Source organism: Bombina bombina, chromosome 1 (genome assembly GCF_027579735.1).
Source record: "Bombina bombina isolate aBomBom1 chromosome 1, aBomBom1.pri, whole genome shotgun sequence".
Classification (NCBI taxonomy): Eukaryota; Metazoa; Chordata; class Amphibia; order Anura; family Bombinatoridae; genus Bombina; species Bombina bombina.
Genome location: NC_069499.1, coordinates 26,255,973 through 26,273,945, shown reverse-complemented (window position 1 = coordinate 26,273,945; position 17,973 = coordinate 26,255,973). Strand labels below are relative to the sequence as shown.

The 17,973-nt window shown below is 45.4% G+C and overlaps 1 protein-coding gene across 2 annotated transcripts in view; it reads right to left on the bottom strand.

The window, feature by feature from the left end:
• The window catches only part of PPP2R5E (protein phosphatase 2 regulatory subunit B'epsilon), a 544,304-nt gene extending 529,302 nt beyond the window's left edge, over positions 1-15,002 (bottom strand). Inside the window, exon 1 of one of the 2 annotated variants that reach the window (XM_053697284.1) lies at positions 14,694-15,002. The gene's annotated coding sequence lies outside the window, so the exon portion shown is untranslated. The remainder of the gene's footprint in view (positions 1-14,693) is intronic. The other variant, XM_053697283.1, reaches the window with a different exon arrangement.
• Between the last annotated feature and the right edge of the window lie 2,971 nt (positions 15,003-17,973).

Here is a 17,973-nt window from a genome sequence, read left to right as displayed (position 1 = left end):
TCCTGCTTTTTCAAATAAAGATACCAAGAGAAGGAAGAAAAATGAATAGGAGTAAATTAGAATGTTGCATGCTCTATCTGAATCATGAAAGAAAAGTTGTGTTTCATATCCCTTTAAACCAAGGCTCGTCAAATCTTGGGAGCCAAAGCTCTTAAAAAAAAAAAAAAAAAAAAAAAAACACATCTTAACGTTCTGGATTATTTCTACATATTTTACACCTACTCTAAGTCAGTATTCAGTAAACATGGGGTTCATGGAAAATTAGCCCTTGCACTGCTTTTATAGGAGAGAGATTCAGAGCTGACCACAGCACCTCTCCCCTTAGCGTGGAGTATTCCTGGCACTCTCACTTACACAGAGCAGAGAGATTCAGAAAGCACAAACTCTCTGCCACATTGAGTACAAGATGGGTACGAAGTGCTCCTCGTAAATCTGGGTAAAATTTCACAGCACGCATAGAAGCAACTTTGCTACGGAGGTTAACACAGTGAAACGCAGGGGGCAGGACAAGCGCCTACACTATAAAGGCAATATTGCTGGTTTTGTGAAGAGTTAGAACTGAGCAGTAAGGATACAAGGTTTCACTTCTGCCGGTTTGCTACAAGTACACAGTATCAATGCCATTTCCCCTCCTGTGAGTGGCGCTGATGAGGATCAGACTGTACGCTGAAGTTTGGGCTTGCTGCATTCATTCTGCAACTCATGTCAGTATTCACAACAAACTACAAGGTTTCACCTGAATAAGACCAGCACCAAGGAGTCCATATCAAGCAACAGACTCACTGATATTAGTATCAACCCACCTAGTCATTGTTTGTAGCCAACGTGCTGAGAATGTATCGGAATCAGAGGGAAAGCAGGAAATCTTTTTCATGTATGTATTTTTGTAAAAGTGCAGCGTTAAAGGGACAGTCTAGTTAAAATTAAACTTTTATGATTCAGATAGGGCATGTCATTTTAAAACAACTTTCCTATTAACTTTTATCATCAAATTTGCTTTGTTCTCTTAGTATTCTTTGTTGAAAGTTAAACCTAGGTAGGCTTATAGGCTAAATTTCTAATCCGTCGAAGACCAACTCTTATCTCAGTAAATTCTGACAGTTTTTCACAGTTAGAGACTGCTTGTTCATGTGTGTCATAAAGGTAACATTGCCTGTCCTACCTGAATCATTAAAGCTTAAAGGGCCACAGTAAGTAAATATTTTCTATGCCTGTTACCAACTACCCCAAATACGCTTTTTATCAATAGCATTTCATTAACATATCTCTACCGTATATCAGAAATCTTGTCTGCAAATTTAATTGTTTTCCAAACCCACTCCGTGGGTATCCTTTGCTCTGTACCAATCCGTTTACAATACCTAGGTTTCAAAATGGCGCTTTAAACACAAAGTTATTGGTTTAAGTATTTTGAACATGCAGTGCTGAAAATAGTGGGCAGGATAACGTGACATCATCGGCGAATAAAAGATATAACTTTTAGAACGTTATGAAACTTCGTTTTGGAGAAAATATAGGTCAGTAAGTTTTAATTAATGTTTATTAACTTTAATATGTTAGGTTGTTTAGCTTAAAAATTATAACAGAAAGTAATCCTTTAAGCTTTTACTAGACTGTCCCTTTAAAAGGGACATAAAACCCAAAAATGTTCTTCAAATTATTCAGAAAGAGCATACAATTTTAAAGGGATATGAAACTTGACATTTTTCTTTCATGATTCAGATAGAAAGCGGTTTAATATCAAATGTTCTAATTGACTTCTATTATAAAATGCTCTTTGTTCTATTGGTAACTTTTGTTGAAAAGCTGAGATGCATGCTAAGGGCTCGATCTATCAAGGGTGGAAAGGGGCGTACATATTTGCAGCACTTTCTTGCCATGTACCTAGGTATTTCTACAAAACAGAATATTATGGGAACAAAACAAATTTGATACTAGAAGTAATATAAAGACTGTGTGTTCTGTCTGACTCACAAAAGAACATATTTAGGTTTCATATCCCCTTAAATAACTTTCCCATTTAGTTTAATTATGAAAAGTTGCTTCATTCTCTTTATATTCTTTGCTTAAAAGCAGTAATGCACTACTAGGAGCTAGCTGAACAAAATCTGGTGAACCAATGACAAATAGACAACCACCAATCAGCAGCTCCTAGGCATGCGTTGCTACTCCTGAGTCTAACTTGGAATGCTTTTAAGCAAAGCAAATTAGAAAAAAAATAAGTAAATTGGAAAGTTATTTAACATGACACAAACTTACAGAATCATGACAATGTAATTTTGACTTTACTGTCCCTTTAAATTGCAGGAAGAGGGGGTAAAACTAAAAGTATATTACACTTTTCCAACAAAACAATTATTATGGAAACCCTCATGATGACCCCTTTCCAACAACCTCTCGTCACGGTTCTCACCTCTGATGCCCCTAACGGACAATTCTGACTTCCCACCCGGTATGAAACCCAAAGTTCCACAGACACCAATATACAGTGGATATAAAAAGTCTACACACCCCTGTTAAAATGTCAGGTTTCTGTGATGTAAAAAAATGAGACAAAGATAAATCATTTCAGAACTTTTTCCACCTTTAATGTGACCTATAAACTGCACAAACTGAAATGTTTTAGGTAAAGGGAAATAAAAATAAAGAACTAAAATATGGTTGCATAACACCCTTAAACTAATACTTTATTGAAGCACATTTGTATTTTATTACAGCAGTCTTTATTTATGAGTCTATCAGCATGGCACATTTTGACTTGGCAAGATTTGCCCACTCTTCTTTGCAAAAACACTCTAAATCTGTTAGAATGCGAGGGCATCTCCTGTGCACAGCCCTCTTCAGATCACCCCACAGATTTTGAATTGGATTCAGGTCTGGGCTCTGGCTGGGCCATCCCAAAACTGTAATCTTCTTCTGGTGAAGCCATTCCTTTGTTGATTTGGATGTATGCTTTGGGTCGTTGTCATGCTGAAAGATGAAGTTCCTCTTCATGTTCAGCTTTCTAGCACAAATCTGAAGGTTTTGTGCTAATATTATATATGCCTGGTATTTGGAACCGTTCATTATTCCCTCTACCTTGACTAAGGCCCCAGTTCCAGCTGAAGAAAAACAGCCCCAAAGCATGATGCTGCCACCACCATGCTTCACTGTAGGTATGGTGTTCTTTTGGTGATATGCAGTGTTGTTTTTGTGCCAAACATCTTTTTTGGAATTATGGCCAAAAAGTTCAACTTTGGTTTCATCAGACCAGAACACGCTTTTGGGAAACTTCAGGTGTGTTTTTGCAAAATTTAGCCGGGCTTGGGATGGGGGTTTTTTTGTAAGAAAAGGGTTCCGTCTTGCCACTCTACCCCATAGCCCAGACATATGAAGAATACGGGCGATTGTTGTCACATGTACCACACAGCCAGTACTTGCCAGATATTCCTGCAGCTCCTTTAATGTTGCTGTAGGCCTCTTGGCAGCCTCCCAGACCAGTTTTCTTCTCGTCTTTTCATCAATTTTGGAGGGACATCCAGTTCTTGGCAATGTCACTGTTGCACCATATTTTCGTCACTTGATGATGACGGTCTTCACTGTGTTCCATGGTTTATCTAATGCCTTGGAAATTCTTTTGTACCCTTCTCCTGACTGATACCTTTTAACAATGAGATCCCTCTGATGCTTTAGAAGCTCTCTGCGGACCATGGCTTTTGCTGTAGGATGCGACTAACAAAATGTCAGGAAAGACCTACTAGAACATCTGAACTTTATTTGGGGTTAATCAGAGGCACTTTAAATGATGACAGGTGTGTACTGACCCCTATTTAACATGATTTTGAATGTGATTGCTTAATTCTGAACACAGCTACATCCCCAGTTATAAAAGGGTGTGCACACTTACGCAACCATATTTTATTTCCCTTTACCTAAAAGATTTCAGTTTGTTTTTCGATTGAGTTGTACAGTTTATAGGTCACATTAAAGGTGGAAAAAGTTCTGAAATGATTTATCTTTGTCGCATTTTTTTTGCACCACAGAAACCTGACATTTTAACAGGGGTGTGTAGACTTTTTATATTCACTGTACATCTGAGCTATAATGATATATCATCTGGGAGACGAGGACAAACTCCTTCCCTAAGCTAATAGACAAGGGATTTGCTGTATTTTGCAATTGGTTATCACATCAATGTCACTCATATTTTTAAAAATACAGACAGGAGAAATCCGTTGTGTCCAATTACACCCTTTGAGCTACTTTGCAAAGCCAACTCTCCCCACCGGAGAACCCTATCTCTAACCTACTCAATACTGCAAACGACCCCACAAGGGTCTACACCTTATTATATAGGCTATTGGAGCGAAGAGCTTAATATTGAAATTACTAAAATTTCCTCCTCTAGTAGTTTAATAGAACTAAACTTAAAAATTATCCAAAGATGGTACCTTACCCCACTAGAACCCACAAACTATTTCCCTCTGCAAGTAATAAATGTTGGAGACGTGGACACCCACTAGGTACTATGGCACATAGCTGGTGGTTATGCCCTATAATTAGTCCCACATAGGAAACTATTGCGGAGGCAACCTCTAAAATGTTGGAGGTTATATTACCAATGGTACCCAGTCTTTGGCTATTCAATTAATATTCCTCATAAGCTACACACCCACAAAAATAAATTACTGTTCATAGCTAGTAATTGCATGAAAAAGCTTCTAGCCAGGGACTGGAAAACCAAAAGGTCTCCCACACTGGCCCAATGGTATAATCAATTTCACCATACTTCGGATCTAGAGGAATACGTAAACATCAAACAAAAACAGAGAGACATACAAATGAAATTTATGTGGGTCACATTTATAAATCACCTTTATCAACCAAGGAATGTTTAATGGAAACAGGACCTTCTTAGCCGATGAGCATAAAAAAAAACAAATCACAACAGAAGAGTTGTTGAGAAACTAATATGATAAACTCTGACAAAGTATTTTTTCCTTTGTTCTTTTTATATATTATGTGTAAACTCACCAGCTAAATATCATTTAATTGTCATTTCTTATGTAAATGTAAGAAAAGATATATGCAGTCTTGTACATCTTGCAAACAGTAAAGCTGTTTCATAAAAAAAATTAAAAAAAAGTATTACACTTTTGTACTATACACAACTATTTTATAATACAATCTGAAACTTCCCTGTCTCTTTAAGACAGATAATGTTAACAGCTATTAATAAGATAACATGGAATTTAGTTATACAGATGCAATATACTTATATTACCTAAGAATCAGATTTGTAGAAACCTGACCTACCTCACCCACGGGGCACATAAAATATTACTCAAAAGAAATTAAAGTGAAGGTAAACTTTGGTGAATGAAAGCCCGTTTATAAAAAATATTTAATTACCTTTTTTTCTTTCTAGAGATCCTCTATTCACACGTCAGCAATGACTAATCCTACTTCCTCCAATCACAGCTTTCCCCCCAGGGTAGTCATTGCCTGAGGCCATGTGATTGGAGGAAGCCGGATTAGTCATTGCTGACGTGTGAAGAGGATCTCTAGGTGAGGGAAGCTGCTGTAGCAGTGAAAAGAAAAAAAGGTAATTTTTTAAACAAAGCGGCTGCTTTGTAAACTTTGATAAATGAAAGTGCTTCTGTTTTTAAATAGTATTTTTAAAAAACGGGCTTTCATTCACCAAAGTTTACCTTCACTTTAAGAAAAAGAATTTCTGCAGAAGCAAGTTTTGTGACTGTTTGCTCACCAATTTAACTGCACATCAGATTGCAAACAAACAAAACCCCTGATCAGCAGCATTACCCGCACAGTTTGCAAGTAACGCTAGCGCATAGATACAGAATTGATGAGGGCAAGACTCTAGTGTTACTGGATAGGTTTATATGAAGCTGTCAGAGCAAGAGAAGACACTGGTGTATGAAACAGCAGCCAGATAACAGATATAAAAAGGATACATAGACAGAGAGAGTAATATTCTCTAATATTTTAAATCATTTTCAGAAATCCAAAGCACAAAATTTAACAAAATGTATTTAATGAACATTTGTGATATAAATTGAACATTTTTAATACTGGCTAATTTTAGTTTAATATCGGCTAAAATTTTAGCAGGGTGGTCAGTAAAATCAGCCGGGTGGTGCACCCACTAATAAGGTCTTGTGGAGAACACAGATAGCCTAAAAAGTCAGGAACAAGAATTAATGTTAATAGTTGTGAATCCCTGGCTTTAAAGGTTTGTCTTGCCCTGTGATAAGAGTTATATCAGATTTACACAGAAATGGAACACAAATACCCCCAGAAAGTTGGAGAAGTTCAATATTCACACTCAATACAATATATATCAAACACACATTGTGTAAGCAAATATCATTATACATTATTTGTAAACTGTACATTTCAAATGCACACACACAAAAAAAAAAAAAAAAACATGACATGCGTCAACTATATCCTGACAACAAAAGCCAGATGTCTTTTTGAGCTACTGGATACGATCAATAAACCATCATATTGGTAAAAAGCAGTCGATCTGTAATGTAAGTTTTATTTTACTATCACAGCACAGTCTCCTATTGCAGCCCAGGTCTAGCTTAGCACTAACAGAGTATGTCAAACTGCAGGATCACTGTACATGTCACAGGGGCTTTACAGACACTTCCTTCCATTATATTTAGTAACACTGAAAATATTATCCCTTGTTAACCCCTTGACTGCCAGAGGGGACACATCACAAAACAATCCAATGAAGTCCTATGGCAGCAAACAGGTCATGACCACTATAAACATAATAAACCAACAGGCTTCCTCCAGGTCATCTGTTTAATCAATGACTGGGGAGAGCCTGAGGCTTAAAATATAAAAATAGGCGAATCCTGCTTTAGTACAAGATGACAAATGATCAGAAAACAACAAACATGATTTTCCAGTGCTAGACGCTGCACCGCATGCCAGACCTCTAGCTAAGGAATGCAGGAAGCCGGAGCCTACCAAGGCCTTGAGTATTCAGGTACTGGGGAAATCTATACTCAAGTGGCATTGCAGAAAACTGACACAGGGCACTGCTACCCCAGGAACATATTCAAGCAGAACAAGAAATAATCTGAGAATAATATTGAGGAGGAGTGAGAGGATAACACAAAAGGATTTTAGTGGAGTCGGATAGACTCCTGGAGAGTATGTGGGATACGCAGGGGGGTACAAGTATTGGGGTATAAGGCATGTAGGTGTCAGGTGTTTGAGGTACCCTGAGGCAGAACTTGTTTAATTTTCTGCAATGAGATTTTTTAAGGGAATTTTTTTCTGCAGGTCATTTTGAAATTCATTTTAAATTAGGCAGTTACATTAAAGTGATGGTAGATCCAAGCAATTAAAGGGACACTGAACCCAATTTTTTTCTATTGCGATTCAGATAGAGCATGCAATTTTAAGCAACTTTCTAATTTACTCCTATTATCAAATTATTTTCATTCTCTTGGTATCTTTATTTGAAATGCAAGAATGAAGAATGTCAGTTTAGATGCCGGCCCATTTTTGGTGAACACACTGTGTTGTTCTTGCTGATTGGAGGGTAAATTCACCTACCAATAAACAAGTGCTTTCCATGGTTCTAAACCAACAAAATAGCTTAGATGCCTTCTTTTTCAAATAAAGAAAGCAAGAGAACGAAGAACAATTGATAATAGGAGTAAATTAGAAAGTTGTTTAAAATTCCATGCTCTATCTGAATCACAAAATAAAAAATTTGGGTTCAGTGTCCCTTTAAAGACTAGGACTTACCATCACTAAAAACAAAACCGTTTCAGTCATCACTTACTAAAAAAAAAAAAAAAAAAAAAAAAAGCTATTAAACTCACCCTGTGTGGCAAGTATATCGTCAACTCAGCGCTCTTCTCCAATGAGGTGACTTTTCCACCTCTAAACCAATAGTTGTGCTAGGATGTCAGTTGACATGCACGACTATTGGTTTAGAGGTGGAAACAGGTGCTGAGTTAGCGAAATACTTGCCGCACATATAGGGTGAGTTTAACAGCGTTTTGTTTTAGTAAATGATGACAAACTAATGTTTATTTTTAGTGATGGTAAATCCTAGCATTTGTTATACGCTTGGATTTACTATCACTTTAAATAACCAGCTCAATTGCAATGTGTTTATTATTTACAGAAGCTATTTTTTAATTGTATAATATATTGCAGCAGATAAAAACTTCATTGCTGCAGAAAAAAAACAATTGTTTAGGTTTTAAAATGTCTATTGGTTAAATTTGTTTTATTTGCTCTTAGTGTAACATCACTTACAACTGGAAAAGGCTAAGGGGCGGGTTTTAAAAAAAAAAAACCTGAGAGACAGTCACCAATCATTGCGCCGTGTTAACACATTTACACAGTGCAGCCAGCGCACAGTGCTGTTTCAACACCGAGATGCGGAGCGGCACTGTAAAGCAAAAGCACTAACAGTTCAAGCATAAGTACTGATCTGTCTGCTATGACATCTCAGATCACAGCATGCTCTGCCTTGGGGCTGATTTACGATGGGGACAACAATATGTGAGGTGGAGAGGGACTAGATCTACTGAGTGATAAGATTAGGAGGGGAAATAAGACTAAATAGAATATAGAAGAGCGCTATTAACAGTTATATGGGGAGAGATATAGACAATGTAAACTAACAAACATGCAATGGGGCTTCAAGAAATCACACTTTACAAACTTATACAATGCACCACCCTGCAAGGCCCCATGTTCTGCCTGGGGCAGGGGTATATCCTAGAATGTGCGGGTTGGTGTGATTGACAAAGTAAATACTAAAGCAGGGTGAGTGTTTACAACAGCAGATGCATGAGGAATATTTGCAGCTGAGTAATAGGACGATGAGGAACAAATTGATTTGATGATTGGGCTACAAATGAAGAGAAAGATATGGTGTGCAGGAGTATGAGGGGGCATCAGGTTTAATGGGTGTGTGTACAAGTCAGACTAACACTTCTATTAATCTTACTTTTGTCAAGGAACCAGCCAATGGTTTTAATATATAGAGATCTCAGATATCTAATTAGCAACCTGTATAAAAATAAAATTGACTTTGTAAAGAGCTATATGATGGCAACAGGGTGACAAGAGGGTACAGGAGGAATAAGTACAGTAGGATGCGGTGACTGGCATTAGGTACTAATAAATACTGGGGATATTGTAAAAAGAAGTATTAGCATGTGGGAAGTATCAAGAGAGGGGTAAAGGATGGGGGGGAAGAAATGGAACACTAAATGATTGTAAGGAGTGGGCAGTGACACAACTTCCAAGCATTCATGACTGTCAGATGCTGTCAAGCCCTAGCGAGTTGGCATTAACAAGCAGGAAAATTATTTCAGGGACAATAGGGAGGGTTATTTGATTAAATATAGAATATGTATTTTAGGGAGGAAGACCTTATTGGCAGGGGTGCAAAGGAAGGAGGAACTAATCTCCAGGGGTATGAGTTGAGGCGATATAGGAGTAGTGGTACTGATAAGGGGAGGGTTCTTATGAGCAGGGCTATTAGGACAGGAAGTAGTAATGGCCAGGGGTATTAAGAAAGGGGGTACTAATGGGCAGGGGTATTAAGAGGGGTACTAATGGGCAAGGGTATTAAGTTTGGGGGTACTAATGGGCAAGGGTATTAAGTTTAAGGTTACTAGTAGGTCGGGGGGGATTAGGTTTGGGGTTACTAGTAGGTCGGGGGGGATTAGGTTTGGGGTTACTAGTAGGTCGGGGGCGGGGGGGATTAGGTTTGGGGTTACTAGTAGGTCGGGGGGGATTAGGTTTGGGGTTACTAGTAGGTCGGGGGGGATTAGGTTTGGGGTTACTAGTAGGTCGGGGGGGGGATTAGGTTTGGGGTTACTAGTAGGTCGGGGGGATTAGGTTTGGGGTTACTAGTAGGTCGGGGGCGGGGGGATTAGGTTTGGGGTTACTAGTAGGTCGGGGGCGGGGGGATTAGGTTTGGGGTTACTAGTAGGTCGGGGGCATTAGGTTTGGAGTTACTAGTAGGTCGGGGGGGGGATTAGGTTTGGGGTTACTAGTAGGTCGGGGGGTGATTAGGTTTGGGGTTACTAGTAGGTCGGGGGGTGATTAGGTTTGGGGTTACTAGTAGGTCGGGGGGTGATTAGGTTTGGGGTTACTAGTAGGTCGGGGGGTGATTAGGTTTGGGGTTACTAGTAGGTCGGGGGGTGATTAGGTTTGGGGTTACTAGTAGGTCGGGGGGTGATTAGGTTTGGGGTTACTAGTAGGTCGGGGGTGATTAGGTTTGGGGTTACTAGTAGGTCGGGGGTGATTAGGTTTGGGGTTACTAGTAGGTCGGGGGGTGATTAGGTTTGGGGTTACTAGTAGGTCGGGGGGTGATTAGGTTTGGGGTTACTAGTAGGTCGGGGGGTGATTAGGTTTGGGGTTACTAGTAGGTCGGGGGGTGATTAGGTTTGGGGTTACTAGTAGGTCGGGGGGTGATTAGGTTTGGGGTTACTAGTAGGTCGGGGGGTGATTAGGTTTGGGGTTACTAGTAGGTCGGGGGGTGATTAGGTTTGGGGTTACTAGTAGGTCGGGGGGTGATTAGGTTTGGGGTTACTAGTAGGTCGGGGGTATTAGGTTTGGGGTTACTAGTAGGTCGGGGGTATATTAGGTTTGGGGTTACTAGTAGGTCGGGGGTATATTAGGTTTGGGGTTACTAGTAGGTCGGGGGGTATTAGGTTTGGGGTTACTAGTAAATCGGGGGTATTAGGTTTGGGGTTACTAGTAGGTCGGGGGGGTATTAGGAGAGGGGTTACTAGTAGGTCGGGGGGGTATTAGGAGAGGGGTTACTGGTAGGCCGGGGGGGGGTATTAGGAGAGGGGTTACTAGTAGGCCGGGTGGGGTATTAGGAGACGGGTTACTAGTAGGCTGGGGGGGGGTATTAGGAGAGGGGTTACTAGTAGGCCGGGTGGGGTATTAGGAGACGGGTTACTAGTAGGCCGGGGGGGGGGGGGTATTAGGAGAGGGGTTACTAGTAGGCCGGGGGGGGGGGTATTAGGAGAGGGGTTACTAGTAGGCCGGGGGGGGTATTAGGAGAGGGGTTACTAGTAGGCCGGGGGGGGGGGGTATTAGGAGAGGGGTTACTAACAGGCAGGGGTATTAGGAGAGGGGGTACTACCAGGCAGGGGCAGTAGGTCTGGGGGGTACTAACAGGCAGGGGCAGTAGGTCTGGGGGATACTAACAGGCAGGGGCAGTAGGTCTGGGGGATACTAACAGTCAGGGGCAGGAGGTCTGGGGGGTACTAACAGGCAGGGGCAGTAGGTCTGGGGGGTACTAACAGGCAGGGGCAGTAGGTCTGGGGGGTACTAACAGGCAGGGGCAGTAGGTCTGGGGGGTACTAACAGGCAGGGGCAGTAGGTCTGGGGGTACTAACAGGCAGGGGCAGTAGGTCTGGGGGATACTAACAGTCAGGGGCAGTAGGTCTGGGGGATACTAACAGTCAGGGGCAGTAGGTCTGGGGGATACTAACAGGCAGGGGCAGTAGGTCTGGGGGGTACTAACAGGCAGGGGCAGTAGGTCTGGGGGGTACTAACAGGCAGGGGCAGTAGGTCTGGGGGGTACTAACAGGCAGGGGCAGTAGGTCTGGGGGGTACTAACAGGCAGGGGCAGTAGGTCTGGGGGGTACTAACAGGCAGGGGCAGTAGGTCTGGGGGTACTAACAGGCAGGGGCAGTAGGTCTGGGGGTACTAACAGGCAGGGGCAGTAGGTCTGGGGGTACTAACAGGCAGGGGCAGGAAGTCTGGGGGTTACTAACAGGCAGGGGCAGTAGGTCTGGGGGGGTACTAACAGGCAGAGGCAGTAGGTCTGGGGGGTACTAACAGGCAGAGGCAGTAGGTCTGGGGGTACTACCAGGCAAAAAGGCAGGGGCAGTAGGTCTGGGGGTACTAACAGGCAGGGGCAGTAGGTCTGGGGGTACTAACAGGCAGGGGCAGTAGGTCTGGGGGTACTAACAGGCAGGGGCAGTAGGTCTGGGGGTACTAACAGGCAGGGGCAGTAGGTCTGGGGGTACTAACAGGCAGGGGCAGTAGGTCTGGGGGTACTAACAGGCAGGGGCAGTAGGTCTGGGGGTACTAACAGGCAGGGGCAGTAGGTCTGGGGGGTACTAACAGGCAGGGGCAGTAGGTCTGGGGGTACTAACAGGCAGGGGCAGTAGGTCTGGGGGTACTAACAGGCAGGGGCAGTAGGTCTGGGGGTACTAACAGGCAGGGGCAGTAGGTCTGGGGGTACTAACAGGCAGGGGCAGTAGGTCTGGGGGTACTAACAGGCAGGGGCAGTAGGTCTGGGGGTACTAACAGGCAGGGGCAGTAGGTCTGGGGGTACTAACAGGCAGGGGCAGTAGGTCTGGGGGTACTAACAGGCAGGGGCAGTAGGTCTGGGGGTACTAACAGGCAGGGGCAGTAGGTCTGGGGGTACTAACAGGCAGGGGCAGTAGGTCTGGGGGTACTAACAGGCAGGGGCAGTAGGTCTGGGGGTACTAACAGGCAGGGGCAGTAGGTCTGGGGGTACTAACAGGCAGGGGCAGTAGGTCTGGGGGTACTAACAGGCAGGGGCAGTAGGTCTGGGGGTACTAACAGGCAGGGGCAGTAGGTCTGGGGGTACTAACAGGCAGGGGCAGTAGGTCTGGGGGTACTAGCAGGCAGGGGCAGTAGGTCTGGGGGTACTAACAGGCAGGGGCAGTAGGTCTGGGGGTACTAACAGGCAGGGGCAGTAGGTCTGGGGGTACTAACAGGCAGGGGCAGTAGGTCTGGGGGTACTAACAGGCAGGGGCAGTAGGTCTGGGGGTACTAACAGGCAGGGGCAGTAGGTCTGGGGGTACTAACAGGCAGGGGCAGTAGGTCTGGGGGGTACTAACAGGCAGGGGCAGTAGGTCTGGGGGTACTAACAGGCAGGGGCAGTAGGTCTGGGGGTACTAACAGGCAGGGGCAGTAGGTCTGGGGGTACTAACAGGCAGGGACAGTAGGTCTGGGGGGTACTAACAGGCAGGGGCAGTAGGTCTGGGGGTACTAACAGGCAGGGGCAGTAGGTCTGGGGGTACTAACAGGCAGGGGCAGTAGGTCTGGGGGTACTAACAGGCAGGGGCAGTAGGTCTGGGGGTACTAACAGGCAGGGGCAGTAGGTCTGGGGGTACTAACAGGCAGGGGCAGAAGGTCTGGGGGTACTAACAGGCAGGGGCAGAAGGTCTGGGGGTACTAACAGCCAGGGGCAGTAGGTCTGGGGGTACTAACAGGCAGGGGCAGTAGGTCTGGGGGTACTAACAGGCAGGGGCAGTAGGTCTGGGGGTACTAACAGGCAGGGGCAGTAGGTCTGGGGGTACTAACAGGCAGGGGCAGTAGGTCTGGGGGTACTAACAGGCAGGGGCAGTAGGTCTGGGGGGTACTAACAGGCAGGGGCAGTAGGTCTGGGGGTACTAACAGGCAGGGGCAGTAGGTCTGAGGGTACTAACAGGCAGGGGCAGTAGGTCTGGGGGTACTAACAGGCAGGGGCAGTAGGTCTGGGGGTACTAACAGGCAGGGGCAGTAGGTCTGGGGGTACTAACAGGCAGGGGCAGTAGGTCTGGGGGTACTAACAGGCAGGGGCAGTAGGTCTGGGGGTACTAACAGGCAGGGGCAGTAGGTCTGGGGGTACTAACAGGCAGGGGCAGTAGGTCTGGGGGTACTAACAGGCAGGGGCAGTAGGTCTGGGGGTACCAACAGGCAGGGGCAGTAGGTCTGGGGGTACTAACAGGCAGGGGCAGTAGGTCTGGGGGTACTAACGGGGTACTAACAGGCAGGGGCAGTAGGTCTGGGGGTACCAACAGGCAGGGGCAGTAGGTCTGGGGGTACCAACAGGCAGGGGCAGTAGGTCTGGGGGTACTAACAGGCAGGGGCAGTAGGTCTGGGGGTACTGACAGGCAGGGGCAGTAGGTCTGGGGGTACTAACAGGCAGGGGCAGTAGGTCTGGGGGTACTAACAGGCAGGGGCAGTAGGTCTGGGGGTACTAACAGGCAGGGGCAGTAGGTCTGGGGGTACTAACAGGCAGGGGCAGTAGGTCTGGGGGGTACTAACAGGCAGGGGCAGTAGGTCTGGGGGTACTAACAGGCAGGGGCAGTAGGTCTGGGGGTACTAACAGGCAGGGGCAGTAGGTCTGGGGGTACTAACAGGCAGGGGCAGTAGGTCTGGGGGTACCAACAGGCAGGGGCAGTAGGTCTGGGGGTACTAACAGGCAGGGGCAGTAGGTCTGGGGGTACTAACAGGCAGGGGCAGTAGGTCTGGGGGTACTAACAGGCAGGGGCAGTAGGTCTGGGGGTACTAATAGGCAGGGGCAGTAGGTCTGGGGGTACTAATAGGCAGGGGCAGTAGGTCTGGGGGGTACTAACAGGCAGGGGCAGTAGGTCTGGGGGTACTAACAGGCAGGGGCAGTAGGTCTGGGGGTACTAACAGGCAGGGGCAGTAGGTCTGGGGGTACTAACAGGCAGGGGCAGTAGGTCTGGGGGTACTAACAGGCAGGGGCAGTAGGTCTGGGGGTACTAATAGGCAGGGGTATTAGGGTAGGAGGTAAAGTGGGAGGGGTTATGACTGACGACGGGTATCAGGGGAGGGGTACTGGTGGGCAGGGGGGTGTGAGGGGTACTATTAGTAACTAGGAAGGGAGTATGAGGGGAGGGGTCACATCTCAGCACCTTGGAGCTCCCGCTCGGGATCACACAGCTGTCGGTCCCGGCTCTCTAGGCCCAGCAGCACCCGCTTCCTGTCAGATAATCCTCGGAGCCGCGGGCAGGACAGAGTCTCATTCCCCGGGGCGGCAGGTTGGGCTCGCACAGTGGGCGCCGCGGTGTGTGTCGCTCAGTCCCCGGCTTCCTTGGGCTATTGTCCGTATCACTGGGCTGAGGCCATGGCACACACAACACAAACACAACCTAACCTGTCCGCCAATAGCCCCGCCCAACCTCGCTCACCAGAGGCAGGTTCAAACTCAGAAAGCGCACTGATTGGTTGTCATGGTTGTCACTCTGGATAGCAGGGCTGAGGGAGGCAGGCTCGGGCTCGGGCCGAGTAAGATAGGTTGAGAGTGCACAGCGCTGGAAGAGGAACGCGGGATTGGCCGTCTTTGAAAGTACCCGGATGGTGCGGTGGGCGGGGCGTGGAAGCTGACTGAGATGGAGGGCGACTGGGCGCTGCAGCAGTGCTGGACTGGGGGCTTCCGCATCTTCACATTACTTTATGACCACTGGTTGTTAGTACCTAAGTAAAACTGAGGATCGATCCAACAGCACGCTGGGAAATGCAGTCCTGTACCGTCCCACCACTCTCATACGCCCACTAGAAGACTACACCACCCAGAATGCTTTGCTGAAGAGCTCCCTGGAATATAAACTAGGTGACAGTTTGGGTAGCCTACTCAGTGAATTAGAGCTGCCAGGTGTGCATTGTTTAACAGGACAGTCCAGCATTTACCCGCAGTCTAATAGAGTATATGTGAAAATAATAAAAATGAACAGTTGACTGAATGAATCTGGTCTGAGTTCTTATGTGGTTATATAGGTGACAGGGCTTCATTACACAGTTCTCTTGTGGGTACAAACTGACAAGAACTTCAGTACTCAAGGAGGTATATAGCTGACAGGGACTTCAGGGCATGGGTCTGATGTAGGTATATAGCTGACAGGGACTTCAGGGCATGGGTCTGATGTAGGTATATAGCTGACAGGGGCTTCATTACACAGGTCTCATGTAGGTATATAGCTGACAGTGACTTCATTACACAGGTCTCATGTAGGTATATAGCTGACAGTGACTTCATTACACAGGTCTCATGTAGGTATATAGCTGACAGGGGCTTCATTACACAGGTCTCATGTAGGTATATAGCTGACAGGGGCTTCATTACACAGGTCTCATGTAGGTATATAGCTGACAGGGGCTTCATTACACAGGTCTCATGTACGTATATAGCTGACAGGGGCTTCATTACACAGGTCTCATGTAGGTATATAGCTGACAGGGGCTTCATTACACAGGTCTCATGTAGGTATATAGCTGACAGGGGCTTCATTACACAGGTCTTATGTAGGTATATAGCTGACAGGGGCTTCATTATACAGGTCACATGTAGGTATATAGCTGACAGGGGCTTCATTACACAGGTCTCATGTAGGTATATAGCTGACAGGCTTCATTACACAGGTCTGATGTAGGTATATAGCTGACAGTGACTTCATTACACAGGTCTCATGTAGGTATATAGCTGACAGGGGCTTCATTACACAGGTCTCATGTAGGTATATAGCTGACAGGGGCTTCATTACACAGGTCTCATGTAGGTATATAGCTGACAGGGGCTTCATTATACAGGTCTCATGTAGGTATATAGCTGACAGGGGCTTCATTACACAGGTCTCATGTAGGTATATAGCTGACAGGGGCTTCATTACACAGGTCTCATGTAGGTATATAGCTGACAGGGGCTTCATTACACAGGTCTCATGTAGGTATACAGCTGACAGGGGCTTCATTACACAGGTCTCATGTAGGTATATAGCTAACAGGGGCTTCATTACACAGGTCTCATGTAGGTATATAGCTGACAGGCTTCATTACACAGGTCTCATGTAGGTATATAGCTGACAGGGGCTTCATTACACAGGTCTCATGTAGGTATATAGCTGACAGGGGCTTCATTACACAGGTCACATGTAGGTATATAACTGACAGGGGCTTCATTACACAGGTCACATGTAGGTATATAGCTGACAGGGGCTTCATTACACAGGTCTCATGTAGGTATATAGCTGACAGGGGCTTCATTACACAGGTCTGATGTAGGTATATAGCTGAGAGGGGCTTCAGGGCATGGGTCTTATGTAGGTATATAGCTGACAGGGGCTTCATTACACAGGTCTCATTCATGTATATAGCTGACAGGGGCTTCATTACACAGGTCCCATGTAGGTATATAACTGACAGGGGCTTCATTACACAGGTCTCATGTAGGTATATAGCTGACAGTGACTTCATTACACAGGTCTCATGTAGGTATATAGCTGACAGGCTTCATTACACAGGTCTCATGTAGGTATATAGCTGACAGTGACTTCATTACACAGGTCTCATGTAGGTATATAGCTGACAGGCTTCATTACACAGGTCTCATGTAGGTATATAGCTGACAGTGACTTCATTACACAGGTCTCATGTAGGTATATAGCTGACAGGCTTCATTACACAGGTCTCATGTAGGTATATAGCTGACAGGGGCTTCATTACACAGGTCTCATGTAGGTATATAGCTGACAGGGGCTTCATTACACAGGTCTCATGTAGGTATATAGCTGACAGGGGCTTCATTACACAGGTCTCATGTAGGTATATAGCTGACAGGCTTCATTACACAGGTCTCATGTAGGTATATAGCTGACAGGGGCTTCATTACACAGGTCTCATTCATGTATATAGCTGACAGGGGCTTCATTACACAGGTCTCATGTAGGTATATAGCTGACGGACTTCAGGGCATGGGTCTGATGTAGGTATATAGCTGACAGGGACTTCAGGGCATGGGTCTGATGTAGGTATATAGCTGACAGGGGCTTCAGGGCATGGGTCTCATGTAGGTATATAGCTGACAGGGGCTTCATTACACAGGTCTCATGCATGTATATAGCTGACAGGGGCTTCATTACACAGGTCTCATGTAGGTATACAGGTGGCCCTCGTTTTACAACGGTTCAATTTACACTGTTTCAGAATAACAACCTTTTTTTCCAGTGATGTGACTGCTATTGAAAAGCATTGAGAAGCAGTGCATTTATTAAAATAGCCGGTAGGTAGAGCTGTCCGCTTGTGTTGCAGCAAAGCCAAGCAAGCTGAAATTTATCAGTTTAACCAGAATTGAGCTATCGAGCAGATTTCAAAGGAACAAGATCTTCCTGTCTATAAATCAGTCAAGATTGGAATGCATAG